At 46.5% G+C, this 13,560-nt stretch overlaps 1 non-coding gene across 1 annotated transcript; it reads left to right on the top strand.

Moving 5' to 3' along the window:
• The first annotated feature begins 4,693 nt into the window (after positions 1 to 4,693).
• On the top strand, positions 4,694 to 4,831 carry LOC119927553. The gene has a single exon (XR_005450546.1). It is a non-coding gene; the product is annotated as a small nucleolar RNA SNORA7 (small nucleolar RNA).
• Positions 4,832 to 13,560: the final 8,729 nt, after the last annotated feature.

Below are 13,560 nucleotides of genomic sequence, written 5' to 3'. Positions count from 1 at the left end.
CATTCTCGCCTGTCCCGCGATCGACCCCCAGCCCATGTCTTCCCCCTGGCCCGGAATGCCCTCCCCCCACACATCCGCCAAGCTATCTCTCTTCCTCCCTTCAAAGCCCTACTGAGAGCTCATCCCCTCCAAGAGGCCTTCCCAGACTAAGCCCCCTTTTTCCTCTCCTCCTCCCATTCCCCCGGCCCTCCCCCCTTCCTCTCCCCACAGCATTTGTATATTTTTGTACAGATTTATTACTCTATTTTACTTGTACATATTTACTACTCTAAGAAGCAGCATGGCTCAGTGGAAAGAGCCAGGGCTTTGGAGTCAGAGGTCATGGGTTCGAATCCCAGCTCCGCCACATGTCTGCTGTGAGACACTGGGCAAGTCACTTAACTTCTCTGTGAGCCCACTGTTGGGTAGGGACTGTCTCTATGTGATGCCAATTTGTACTTCCCAAGCGCTTAGTACAGTGCTCTGCACATAGTAAGCGCTCAATAAATACGATTGATTGATTGATTGATTCTCTGAGCCTCAGTGACCTCATCTGTAGAATGGGGATTAAGACTGTGAGCCCCACATGGGGCAACCTTGTATTTCCCAGTGCTTAGAACAGTGCTTTGCACATAGTAAGCACTTAACAAATGCCATCATTATTATTATTATTTATTTTGTTAATGATGTGCACATAGCTGCAATTCTGTTTATTCTGACGGTTTTGACACCTGTCGGCATGTTTTGTTTTGTTGTCCATCTACCCTTCTACACGGTGAGCCCGTTGTTGGGTAGGGACTGTCTCTATATGTTGCCAACTTGTACTTCCCAAGCACTTAGTACCGTGCTCTGCACACAGTAAGCGCTCAATAAATATGATTGAATGATTGAATTACTGAATGAATGGGGACTGTGTCTAACCCAATTTGCTTGTATCCACTTAGTAGATTGTCTGGCACACAGTAAGCGCTTAACAAATACCACAATTATTATTATTCTTATCACTGGTTTTCCAGGTTCATCAAGGTCGTTGGCCCCTCCCTCCTCCCCCACCCCCATACTCACTGTCAGCCTTTCCCCTCTCCAGTCCATAACTCACTCTGCTACCTGGACCTCTGTCCTAAATAAATCATTCTGGGCACATCCCCCTGCTTTTAAATACCTCCAACATTTGCCTATCCATCTCCCTATCAAGGAGAATCTCTTCACCATCTGCTTTAAGGCAGTCAGCTTTCTCTCTCCCACAACCCAATCCAAACACTTCGCTTTGTTAACACTCACTTATTCAGCTTCTATCTCGTCTTTCTCACCCACCCCTTTGTTCACACCCACCTTCCTGCCTCAAACTCCCTCCCCCTTCAGATTTAATAGACCACCTACTCTCCCCATCTTCAAAGCCTTACTAAACTCAAATCTCAATCAATCAATAATTTATTGAGCACTTACTGGGTGAAGAGCACTGCACTGATTGGGAGAGTTCCTCTCCCTCCTCCTTCCTTCACCCCCAACGATCTGGCCTCCTACTTCATTAACAAAATTAAATCCATCAGGTCCAGCCTCCCCAAAGTCACTCCCCCCCTTCTCCAACCCCCCGGCTCTCAACACTCTCTGCTACTCTCTCATCCTTCCCAGCAGTATCCTCAGAGGAGCTCTCCTCCCTCCTCTCAAGTGCTACTCCGGCCACCTGTGCTTCTGACCCCATTCCCTCTCATCTCATGAAATCTCTCGCTCCATCCCTTCTCCCCTCCTTAACTTCCATCTTCAACTGCTCACGCTCCACTGGTTCCTTCCCCTCTGCCTTCAAACATGCCCATGTCTCTCCCAACCTAAAAAAACCCCTCTCTTGACCCCACCTCATCTTCTAGTTATCGCCCCATCTCCCTCCTACCATTCCTTTCCAAACTCCTTGAACGAGTTGTCTACACACGCTGCCTTGAATTCCTCAACACCAACTCTCTCCTCGACCCCCTCCAGTCTGGCTTCCGTCCCCTACATTCCACGGAAACTGCACTCTCATAGGTCACCAATGACCTCCTGCTTGCCAAATCCAACGGCTCATACTCTATCCTAATCCTCCTCGACCTCTCAGCTACCTTCGACACTGTGGACCACCCCCTTCTCCTCAACACCTTTGGCTTCACCGACTCCGTCCTCTCCTGGTTCTCCTCTTATCTCTCCGGTCGTTCTTTCTCAGTCTCTTTTGCAGGCTCCTCCTCCCCCTCCCATTCTCTCACTGTGGGGGTTCCCCAAGGTTCCATTCTTGGTCCCCTTCTGTTCTCGATCTACACTCACTCCCTTGGTGACCTCATTCGCTCCCACGGCTTCAACTATCATCTCTACGCTGATGACACCCAAATCTACATCTCTGTCCCTGCTCTCTCCCCCTCCCTTCAGGCTCGCATCTCCTCCTGCCTTCAGGACATCTCCATTTGGATGTCTGCCTGCCACCTAAAACTCAACATGTCCAAGACTGAACTCCTTGTCTTCCCTCCCAAACCTTGCCCTCTCCCTGACTTTCCCATCACTGTTGACAGCACTACCATCCTTCCCCTCTCACAAGCCTGCAATGTTGGTGTCATCCTCGACTCCGCTCTCTTGTTCACCCCTCACAACCAAGCCGTCACCAAAACCTGCCGGTCTCAGCTCTGCAACATTGCCAAGATCCGCCCTTTCCTCTCCATCCAAACCGCTACCCTGCTCGTTCAAGCTCTCATCCTATTCCGTCTGGACTACTGCATCAGCCTTCTCTCTAATCTCTCATCCTCGTGTCTCTCCCCACTTCAATCCATACTTCATGCTGCTGCCCGGATTGTCTTTGTCCAGAAACGCTCTGGGCATATTACTCCCCTCCTCAAAAATCTCCAGTGGCTACCAATCAATCTGCGCATCAGGCAGAAACTCCTCACCCTCGGCTTCAAGGCTGTCCATCCCCTCGCCCCCTCCTACCTCACCTCCCTTCTCTCCTTCTCCAAACCAGCCCACACCCTCCGCTCCTCTGCCGCTAATCTCCTCACTGTGCCTCGTTTTCGCCTGTCTCACCGTCGACCCCTGGCCGGGAATGCCCTCCTTCTGTCCAACCGCCAAGCTAGCTCTCTTCCTCCCTTCAAGGCCCTACTGAAAGCTCACCTCCTCCAGGAGGCCTTCCCAGACTGAACTCCCTCTTTCCTCTCCCCCTCGCCCCCCCATCGCCCCGTCTTACCTCCTTCCCTTCCCCACAGCACCTGTATATATGTATATATGTTTGTACATATTACTCTATTTTACTTGTACTTATCTATTCTATTTATTTTATTTTGTTAATATGTTTGGCTTTGTTCTCTGTCTCCCCCTTCTAGACTGTGAGCCCACTTTTGGGTAGGGACTGTCTCTATATGTTGCCAACTTGTACTTCCCAAGCGCTTAGTACAGTGCTCTGCACACAGTTAGCGCTCAATAAATACGATTGATTGATAAACAGAGGCGGTGTTCCCTGCCCATAACAAGCATATAGTCTAAAAGGTGGAATATTTATTGAACACCTGTGTGCAGAGCACTTAGTTGAGTCCAAAATAACAGAGATGGGAGGTAGGTTTTCCACTCATGACAAACTTACAATCTAGAAGATGTGCTTCTCCAGGAAGCCCTGTTCTATCCCAAGTGCTTAGTTTAGTGCTCTGCATGCAGTAAGCATTCAATAAATTGATCAATCAATGATATTTATTAAGCATTTACTATGTGCATAGAACTGCGCTTAGCACTTGGGAGAATTGAATGCAACAGACTTAGCAGACATGCTCTCAGTTGATACCACTGATTGATTGATTTGGCACAGAGTACGTGCTTAATGTTATGATAATGCTCTGCAAGAAACTATTTAAAGACAGCTACATGTAGATTATAATTATTATTATGGCATTTATTAAGCATTTACTATGCTTCAAGCACTTCTCTCGACATTGGGATTGATACAAGTTAATCAGATGACATAGAAGTCCCACTCTCCTATTATTGTTGCAAAATAAATTCTATTCAATTGAATTGTCCCACAGCTACTTTGTATTACACATGTTTGAAGAAGAAGAAAGAGAGAGCACGTGTCCTTTGCTTACAGATTATCTGGACGACTGTGGAAATGTTCCATCTCCAAATTCAATCAGGGAACCAAATTGATGGTTGTTTGATCGGGTACATTCGCAGGGAACCAGGAAAAAAAAAGTACAGACAGTTCTCATCACTTCTGAAAACTCCCTAGTCCAGACAGCCTGGGTCTATGCTGCCTTTAATCTAAGTGATTACTATTCCCTCGTCATCGGTCACATTTTCAGTTCTATTTACAGAGGCAATCAAAAGGAGTCAAGAGCAAATTTGGCATGTCTCAAAACCAGTAGGAGGCTTTTAAATATGTCCAGAGACTCCTCTTGGTCGATTTCTAAGATCCCAGGCGGATAGGTACCTGGCTATCTGAATATCAAATGAAGCTTTTTCTTAGCTTTGATTCCCTTGCTTTAATGCACTCTCTCCCACTAAAAGCAGTCTGTGCTGCGGTCCCCTGACACAGAGAACATTGATGACAAAATGACGTGTAAAGGAGTCATAACATCAGAGCCTCCGTCGATAGGAGTGACAGAAACAAATCCTCCAGCTGCCAGGTCCAGCACCATGATGTCCACAAACAGTCCATTGTGTATCAAGTTGATGTTGTTGCAAGAATTTCCATGGAAGTAGAGAGGAGGGCCCCCTCTCAGGGTCACACCTGGAGAGTTTCCAGTCCTCTACCAGTCTTGGATACGGGAGGGAGAGCAGAGCAGAGGCCTGTCCATTCCATTCCTAGCTTGGGCAGTGGCTAGCGAGGGGCAGGCCATCCGCTACAAGTCAAAACTCCCCTGTGCTGGGCAGCAGCGGCACAGGTGAACGTCGAGGGTGGAGACTCAGGTTTACAGTGAGGAAGGAGGCAATGGTAAACCACTTCCAGATTTTTACCAACAAAACTCTCTGGATCCACTACCAGAATGATTGCAGATGGAGGCGGGGGGGGGGGGGTGTTCTGGGAAAGATGTGTCCACGGAGTCGCTATGGGCTGGAAACGATTCGACGGCATAAGACAAGACAAGACAAGGGAGGAGAGGATGGTCCAACCTGTAACTAATAATCTTTGCTACACAACATTCACAGAGATCTGCAGGTAAAGAAGCTGCTGAGCCCATAATTTTGTTGTGGGCTGGGAATGTGTTAACTCTGTTTTATTGTACCCTCCCAAGCGCTTAGTGCAGAGCTCTGAACATGGTAAGTGCTCATTAAATACGATTGGTTGATTAAAACATCATTTGCTCATTGAGGGTCTTTCTCCTCTCCCCCCCTCCTTCCCCCCCGCCTTACCTCCTTCCCTTCCCCACAGCACCTGTATATATGTATATATGTTTGTACATATTTATTACTCTATTTATTTTACTTGTACATATCTATTCTATTTATTTTATTTTGTTAATATGTTTGGTTTTGTTCTCTGTCTCCCCCTTCTAGACTGTGAGCCCACTGTTGGGTAGGGACCGTCTCTACATGTTGCCAACTTGTACTTCCCAAGTGCTTAGTACAGTGCTCTGCACAGAGTAAGCACTCAATAAATATGATTGATTGATTGATTCTCCAACTTCTCGGGAGAATTCTGGGGTCCTCGTGGATTGTAATTAACGGCTCGGTGTAGGCAGGGAATGTGTCCGCTTACTGTTGTATTGTAATTTCCCAAACTCTTAATACAGCACCCTGCACACAGTAAGCGCTCAGTAAATACGACTGAATGAATGAACTCTCCCAAGTGCTTAGTCCAGGACAGTACTCTCCTGGTTCTGCAAGCATAGGAATTTAACTGTTAAGGTTTTGTCACTGGACTCTAAGCTCCATGAGAGCACAAATAGTAGCTACGAATTGTATTGTCCTGTCCCAAGCCCTTACTACACTGCTCAAAGTAATAATAATAATAATAATAATAATAATAATAATAATAATAATGGCATTTGTTAAGCGCTTACTATGTGCAAAGCACTGTTCTAACAAAGTGCTCATTCAACTACAGTGCTCTGCTTAAACTAAGTGCTTAACCGATATCATTGATCGATTGATTTGCCATCAGTGGCTAAGATTTCCACCCTAAGCTAACCCTATTGTATTGTACTCTCACCTTGGGTGAGAGGGGGTCAACATAAAAGGCCTCTCCCAGGGTGGTCCTCCCTGCCTGGGCCTGGGGAGGTCCCTCTGGTCCACAAGAATGCCTTCCGCTGTGGTATTCCACCCTGGGTTTGCGATTTGTGAGGGTGAGCCTGCTGCGGCTGAGCTGGAAATAAATCAACAGCCGCGAAAAAAAAAACAAAAAAACAGGCAGAAGAGCAATTGGCAAACAGGATTCCGTTCCTCGTATTCTGTTTGTGATTTGGTGTGGCCTTTTTTTCAGACTGCCAGTTTTTGGGGGGAAAAAGTGTGGCCTAGTGGATAGAGCCCTCGCTGGGAGTCAGAAGGTCATGGGTTCTAATCCCATGAGCAAGTCGCTTCACTTCTCTGGGCCTTAGTTACCTCATCTGGAAAATGGGGATTGAGATTGTGATCCCCTCCTCGGACAGGGACTGTGCCCAAAGTGATTTGCTTGTATCCACCCCAGCGCTTAGTACAGTGCTTGGCACATAATAATAATGATGATGATAATAATGGTACTTGTTAAGTGCTTACTATGTGCCAAGCACTGTTCTAAGCACTGGGGTAGATACAAGGTAGTCCCATGTGGGGCTCATTGTCTTAATTCCCATTTTCCAGATGAGGTAACTGAGGCACATAGAAGTCAAGCAGCTTTCCAAAGGTCACAAAGCAGACAAGTAGTAGTGCGGGGATTAGAACCCACATCCTCTGATTCCCAACTCTGTGCTCTTTCCACTAAGCCACGGCTGCTTCTCCAGTGCATAACAAATACCATACCAGAGCACCTGGGTTCAAATCCCGGTTTTACCACTTGTCTGCTTTGTGACCTTGGGCACATAACTTCATTTCTCTGTGCCTCAGTTTCTCCCTATGGTTGGGTAACATGTCTACCAACTTCATTATATTGTACTCTCCCAAGTGCTTAGCATAGTGCTCTACATGGAGTAATCACTCAATAAGTACAATTGACTGATTCCACATTTGTAAAATACCTGCTCTCCGTCCTACTTAGACTGAGCCCCATTTTCAGTCAACCAATCAATCAATTGATTATACTTATTGAGCACTTATCGTGTGCAGAAGACTGTTCTAAGGCACTTGGGAGAGCACTTGAGAAGCAGCATGGCTCAGTGGAACAAGCACGGGCTTTGGAGTCAGAGGTCATGGGTTCAAATCCCGGCTCCGCCACTTGTCAGCTGTGTGACTTTGGGCAAGTCACAACTTCTCTGTGCCTCAGTTATCTCATCTGTAAAATGGGGATTAAGACTGTGAGCCCCATATGGGACAATCTGATCACCTTGTAACCTCCCCAGCGCTTAGAACAGTACTTTGCACATAGTAAGTGCTTAATAAATGCCATTATTATTATTATTACTGAATTGGTAGATGTGTTCCCTGTCCACAATGAGCCTACGAACTCAAGGGGGAGACCGACATTAATATGAATAAATTAATTACAGAGATGCACAGAAGTGCTGTGGAGCTGAGACTGTAAGCTTGTTTGGGGCAGGGAATGTGTCTATTGGTCTCTATCATACTCTCTCAGCTCTCAATACAGTGCTCTGCACAGAGTAAGTGCTCAATAAATATGATTGAATTAAAGGAATAAGGGGTCTGACCTGAATTTCTTGCATCTAGTTCAGTGCTTGAGACATAGGATGGTTAACACCGTGATTCAGCACCGAGAAGGGAATGTTCACAAGTGGAGACAGTGTCCTGGTGGAGAAGGGGCCTTCCGAGGGCTGGCACGTCACGATGGTTGCCTGGACACCTGTGTAGTGTCTGGGATTCTCCGCATCTGACCCGAGGACAGCTCTGAACAGGTGAGGCTCTCACCGTCCTCGGATCTGGGCCCGGTCGGGGGCCGGCAGGCGGGAGCATTCGTGAAAAACACTCAGGGGGTTGGAGCACCGTCCTGGGCTCTGGGCGGGGTGGGTGGGAATGTCGTCCCTGGGAGAAACTCTGGCGGAAGACTGGACGGGACACATCTCCTCCAAGACGCCTTCCCCAATTAAGCCCTCTTTTCCCAGCTTGCTCTTTTTCTTGGATAGTATTTTTTAAGTGCTTACTATATTCCAGGCGCTGTACTGAGCGCTGGGGCAGATACAAACTGATCGGATTAGACAGTCCCTGTCCCACATAGGGATCCCTGTGTCAATCCCCATTTTCCAGATGAGGTAACAGGCCGAGAGAAGTGAAGTGACCTGCCCATGGTCACAAAGCAGACACGTGGTGGAGCTGGGATTAGAACCCAGGTCCTTTGGACTCCCAGGCCCATGGTTTAACTGCTAGTAAGATGGAGAAAGGTGGGTGGAGGGAGAAAGAAAAAGGGAGAGGGAGGGAGAGATTTGGCAGACATGTTCCCTGCCCACAAGGATCTTACAGCCTACAGTACATAATAATAAAAATAATAATGGCATTTATTAAGCACTTACTATGTGCAAGGCATTGTTCTAAGCGCTGGGGAGATTACAAGGTGATCAGGTTGTCCCACGGGGGGCTCACACTCTTCATCCCCATTTTACAAAGGAGGGAACTGAGGCACAGAGAATAATAATAATAATGACATTTCTTAAGTGCTTACTATGTGCAAAGCACTGTTCTAAGAGCTGGGGAGGTTACAAGGTGATCAGGTTACATTTCGAGATCAGCACCGAAATGTTTGAAGAATGAATCGAGTACAATCTTAAGATTGTAATAAGACATTACATGCAGCATGGCCTAGTGGATAAAGCATAGGCCTGGGAGACAAAAGATCATGGGTTTTAAATACCAGCTCCGCCACCTGTTTGCTGTGTGACCTTGGGCAAATCACTTCACTTTTCTGTGCCTCAGTTCCCTCATCTGTAAAATGGGGATCAAGACTGTCAGCCCCGTGTAGGACGGGGACTGTGTCCAACCCAATTATCTTGTATCTATCCTGGCGCTTAGAAAAGTGCCTGGCACATAATAAGTGCTTAACAAATATCATAGTTATGGCAGCTGCATGGCACAGTGGATGGAGCACAGGCCTGGGAGCAGAAGGTTACGGGTTCTATCTCAGCTGTGCCACTCTGTTGTGTGATCTTGGGCAAGTCTTCTAGACTGTGAGCCCGTTGTTGGGTAGGGACCGTCTCTATATGTTGCCAACTTGGACTTCCCAAGCGCTTAGTACAGTGCTCTGCACACAGTAAGCGCTCAATAAATGCGATTGAATGAATGAATGAATGAATGAATGAAATCACTTCACTTCTTTGGGCCTTAGTTCCTTCATCTGTAAAATGTGGATTGAGACTGTGAGCCCCACATGGGACTGGGACTGTGTCCAACCTATTTGCTTGTATCCTCCCCGGGACTTAGCACAGTGCCTAGCACAGAGTAAGCACTTTAGAAGTACCACAATTATTCTTATTATTATTACTTACCCCATTCCCATCCTTCAGCCCCTTAGGAACGTATTTTTATATCCGGTTCCTTTCCTTATCTGTTGTGGGCATGTTCCTTTCCCACAGTGGGCTTACAGCCTAGATGGGGAGACAAACATCAATAAAAATATATAATTTACAGATATGTACATAAGTGCTGTGGGGCTGAATGATAGCATTGGTTGATTGGACACCTGCTTGCCAAAGCCAAGAAACCAAGAAAACAGTTAACTTGACAGAAGGCAAATGGCAGAGTGATTTCCTGGGTCTAAGAGGCACAAAGCAGCAGGAGAACTGAGAAGACTGGGCTCTTTCTCAGATCCAGATTGTCTACTTTCATAGAGGACAACTGAGGAGTGTTTTGTTACCGCTTAGGTTTTCATGTGTGCCTGCGTTTTTTTGTTTTTAGCTTGTCGCTTGTAGTCCTTACAGCTGCTGAGATCTCTTTATTTGATTTTACATTATGGTATTTGTTAAGCTTTTCCTCTGTGCTAGGCACTGTATTGAGCACTGGGGTAGACAACAATAATAATAATGGGATTTGTTAAGCACACTATGTATCAAACACTGTTCTAAGCAGTGGGGTCGATACAGATAATAATAATGATGATGGTATTTGTTAAGCGCTTACTCTGTGCAAAGCACTGTTCTAAGCACTGGGGAGGTTACAAGGTGATCAGGTTGTCCCACGGAAGGCTCACAGTTTTAATCCCCATTTTACAGATGAGGTAACTGAGGCGCAAAGAAGAGAAGTGACTTGCCCAAAGTCACACAGCTGACATTTGGCAGAGCTGGGGTTTGAACCCATGACCTCTGACTCCAAAGCCTGTGCTCTTTCCACTGAGCCACGCTGCTTACGGATGCAAGCTAATCAGGTAGGACCCAGTCCCCGTTCCACATGGGGCTTCAGGTCTTAATCCCCATTTCACAGATGAGGCAACTGAGGCCCTGAAAAGTGAAATAAAATAATAATAATAATTTGTTAAGCACTTACTATGTGCCAAGCACTGTTCTAAGTGCTGGAAATGACTTGCCTAATGTCACACAGCAGACAAATGGCAGAGTTGGGCTTGACCCCAGTTCCTACTGACTTCCAGATTCATGCTCTATCCACTAGCCCAGGCTGCTTCCAAGGTAAGATCCAAGCTTCACGTGGCTCAGTAGAAAGAGCCTGCGCTTGGGAGTCAGAGGTCATGGGTTCTAATCCCGACCCCGCCACTTGTCTGCTGTGTGACTTTGGGCAAGTCACTTCACTTCTCTGGGCCTCAGTGACCTCATCTGGAAAATGGGGATGAAGACTGTGAGCCTCATGTGGGACAACCTAATCTTACCTTGTAACCCCCGCAAGCACTAAGAACAGTGCTTCGCACATAGTAAGCACTTAAGAAATGCCATTATTATCATTATTATTATTCCCTGCCCCACATAGGGCTCACCATCTTCATCCCCAATATGGGGGTTCATTCATTCATTCAATTGTATTTAATGAGCACTTACTGTGTGCAGAGCACTGTACTAAGCGCTTGGGAAGTACAAATCAGCAACATATAGAGATGGTCCCTCTATTCTGTTTGCCTGAACAGCCCCTGTTCTCCCTTCATTCATTCAATCGTATTTATTGAGCACTTACTGTGTGCAGAGCACTGTACTAAGCGCTTGGGAAGTACAAGTTGGCAACATCTAGAGACGGTCCCTACCCAGCAGTGGGCTCACAGTCTAGAAGGGGGAGACGGAGAACAAAACAAAACATATTAACAAAATAAAATAAATAGAATAAACATGTACAAATAAAATAGAGTAATAAATTCATACAAACATATATACAGGTGCTGTGGGGGGGGAAGGAGGTAAGGCAGGGGGGTGGGGAGGGGGAGGAGGGGAAGAGGAAGGAGGGGGCTCAGTGTGGGAAGGCCTCCTGGAGCAGGTGAGCTCTCAGTAGGGCCTTGAAGGGAGGAAGAGAGCTAGCTTGGCGGATGGGCAGAGGGAGGGCATTACAGGCCACGGGAAGTACGTGGGCCGGGGATCGATGGTGGGACAGGCGAGAACGGTGAGGAGATTAGCGGCAGAGGAGCGGAGGGTGCGGGCTGGGCTGGAGAAGGAGAGAAGGGAGGTGAGGTAGGAGGGGGCAAGGTGATGGACAGCCTTGAAGCCGAGGGTAAGCGCTTAATAAATGCCATTATTATTATTATTATTATTATTATCATTATCATTATTATTCCAGCAACCCCGCAGACCGGGCTGTTGGGCACAGGGGACTGGGCCAGAGGATGGGTAAGGTTCAGTGCCAACCATCACCATTACTGCCAAGACAACTTGGAGCATATGTCCTCTACACTATCGGTGCTCACCCCAATGGAGAAAGGTGCATGAGTAAACTATGGCAGTCAACTTCTCTCAAAAACACTCACCTCACTCCTGGTGGTGTTATCTTGTAACCCAGGAACCTTTTAATAAACAATATGGATCATTATCATCATCAGTGGTATTTATTGAGAACTTACTGTGGGCAGAACATAGTACAGGATGATTGGGAGAGCATTCATTCATTCAATCAATCGTATTTATTGAGTTCTTACTGTGTGCAGAGCACTGGGCTGTTTGGGAGAGGACAATATAAAAATACACAGACACATTCCCTGCCCACCACGAGCTAACAGTCTATAGGGGGTCACTATCAAATATTCAAGACATAACCATGTGTGTTTGAAGAGGAATCCAACAGCCATAATTGATTTTTAGTTTACACCCCATATTAAGGAGGGTGAAGTTTTAACTGTCAGTGTAGGAATCCAACTGTCTTATTCTTCGGCTGCTTTGGAGCTAAAATTCACAGATAATTAATTTACAAAATTCCCTGACCAAACTCTAATTTCCCCTATCTGCTCCCCTCTGCATTGCCTGTACACTCTGTTGTCTGTCTCCCCCTTCTAGACTGTGAGCCCGTTACTGGGTAGGGACCGTCTCTATATGTTGCCAACTTGTACTTCTCAAGCGCTTAGCACAGTGCTCTGCACACAGTAAGCGCTCAATAAATATGACTGAATGAATGAATAATCCGTAAGCACTCTGTTACTCACCCCAGCTCTCCACACTTCTGTATGTACCCTTATAAAAATAATCACTGTAGTATTTATTAAGTGTTTCCTATATGCCAAGCCCTGTACTAAGCCCTGGGGTAGATACAGGATAATCTGGTCCCACATGAGGCTCACAGTCTAAGTAGGAGGGAGAACAGGTACTGAATCCCCATTTTGCAGAAAAGGGAACTGAAGCACAAAAGAAGTGAGATGACTCGAGAAGCAGCGTGGCTCAGTGGAAAGAGACCGTGCTTTGGAGTCAGAGGTCATGGGTTCAAATCCCGGCTCTGCCACTTGTCAGCTGTGTGACTTTGGGCAAGTCCCTTAACTTCTCTGTGCCTCAGTTACCTCATCTGTACAATGGGGATTGAGACTGTGAGTCCCATGTGGGACAACCTGATCACCTTGTAATCTCCCCAGCGCTTAGAACAGTGCTTAATAACTGCCATTATTATTATTATTTTTACTTGACCAAGATCACATAGCAGGTAAGCGGTGGAGTAGGGATTAGAATCCAGCGCTTAGAACAGTGCTTAATAAATGCCATTATTATTATTATTATTACTTGACCAAGATCACATAGCAGGTAAGCGGTGGAGCCGGGATTAGAACCCAGTTCCTTCTGACTCCCAGCCTGTGCTCCTTCCACTAGGCTATACTATGTCTCCCTTAATAATAATAATAATAATAATGGCATTTATTAAGCGCTTACTATGTGCAAAGCACTGTTCTAAGCGCTGGAGAGGTTACAAGGTGATCAGGTTGTCCCACGGGGGGCTCACAGTCTTCATCCCCATTTTACAGATGAGGGAACTGAGGCACAGAGAAGTTAAGTGACTTTGCCCAAAGTCACACAGCTGACAATTGGCGGAGCCAGGATTTGAACCCATGACCTCTGACTTCAAAGCCTATGCTCTTTTCCACTGAGCCATGCTGCT

The sequence above is a fragment of the Tachyglossus aculeatus genome, chromosome 4 (genome assembly GCF_015852505.1).
Source record: "Tachyglossus aculeatus isolate mTacAcu1 chromosome 4, mTacAcu1.pri, whole genome shotgun sequence".
Taxonomy (NCBI): domain Eukaryota; kingdom Metazoa; phylum Chordata; class Mammalia; order Monotremata; family Tachyglossidae; genus Tachyglossus; species Tachyglossus aculeatus.
Note: the sequence above shows the minus strand (reverse complement) of the source record. Positions and strands in the feature narration are given on the sequence as shown.